Genomic DNA, 1684 nt, shown 5'->3' with positions numbered 1-1684 from the left:
TATACACACAATGGAATATTATGCTACCTTGAAGAACAAAAAGGAAGCTATAAGCTATCACATAACATGGATGAATCTTGAGGACATTATGTTGAGTGAAACAAGTCAGTCACTAAAGGGAAAATACTGCACAGGACAACTACTGTAAAAGACTATGAAAAAGAACCATACTGAATGGGGGGGAGGGATTCTTTGGTTGTTACTGGGATTTGGGATTTGGTGGCTGGGCTGAGGAGACAGAGGTGTAGGTGGAGCACAGGGTAGGGAATAGATAAAGGATAGTTTGGGTACTTGGGAGGGGGGCAATAAAAAGAAGGGGGAGGGGAATGGAAGTACAAGTTGGATGGGAAAACAATTAGGCAGGTTTTCATGGGATAAGTGGGACAGAAGTAAATAATGATGTATGCACAACCTTGGCACAACAGGGCTCTAGGATACAGGGCTTGAGACATGGCTGGAATGGGCAAAAGGTGGGAAATAATGTTAAGATGCTTGGCTGTCATTTGAATCTTGGTTTCCCTTGCATACCATTATAAAATAGATACTTGAAGGGGAGAGAAGCAATAGTCAAAAATATCACCATAGATAGCTTGTAAGTCTGTCTTCTGCCTATAACTGATTGGAATACCTAAAATGGGGCTACAATGTGCCTAGAGAAGGAGGCTTCCTGCAGAGCCTCTGCATTACATAAGACCATAGATACCCATCCAGAACCCCATCCAGAATCTTCTGAGGTGGGACATTTCCACTTGAAAGGACAAGCAGACCAGTCTGGAGGGGCTAGAAGAACAGAAGATACTTCTTGAAAGACCAACAGGGAAAATACAAAACATTAAAGGCAGTCTGACTGACTACTATCAGAAGGAGCAAATTGTTAGCCCAGGAGACATCAAGGCAAGCAGTTGGGTCCCCTCAGGACAAACCCCCTCATAAAACTGAGACTCAATGGGGATTCATGAGCAGATACGTGCTCTGACTGATGACCACATTGGTCACTGAGAAGGGGAAGTGAGGGAAAAACAACAATGAAGCTGCGAGCTAAATCTAACCACCTTCGATACACTCCTGTGAACCTGGATGGAGACCTGGTTGGCCAGCAGTCTTTGGCAAGAACCTGGGGACTCCTGGGACCAGAGTCAGTGAAATAGCCACAAAGGACTAGAGTGAAGAAAGAAGCATCCAGCTGATAAAAAGTGAGGGCATATGCACAAGAAAACCCACACTTACAGATAATAACACTTGATGTGGCTTCAATTGCTGGATGATTAGAGCTCAACTAAAAGAAAAGGAAAAAAAGAGTAATCTAATACCATTTGATGAACTTGACCTACACCTATGGACACAGTAGCTCAAAAGAGGGAACAAATTTTACAGAGAGGATCATTCCACCCCCTCCATACACAGAATAGACAGGATGGGCAACTTGGACAATTGGCTACCCAAAATGGGGAGGTTACAAAGGCAAGAAGTGACTGGCTTAAAAGCTTTCAAGAGGGAGCCTACATCCAGACAGTTTGGAGGAGGTAGAATCTCCGCTGAGTGGTATTCAATCTGTCTAGGTGGGGCTGATGAAAGGAGATGCAGATAGGTCTCTTGTGATACAATATGAATAATTGTTATCAGGACTGATTGTGAGGGCTGGAAATGTAAAGGTAGATGTTTTATAGCAAAAGGAGGGGACCAT

Source organism: Chrysochloris asiatica, unplaced genomic scaffold, assembly GCF_000296735.1.
Source record: "Chrysochloris asiatica unplaced genomic scaffold, ChrAsi1.0 scaffold00143, whole genome shotgun sequence".
NCBI lineage: Eukaryota > Metazoa > Chordata > Mammalia > Afrosoricida > Chrysochloridae > Chrysochloris > Chrysochloris asiatica.
The sequence above is the reverse complement of the archived record's forward strand: the minus strand, read 5'-3'. Positions refer to the sequence as shown.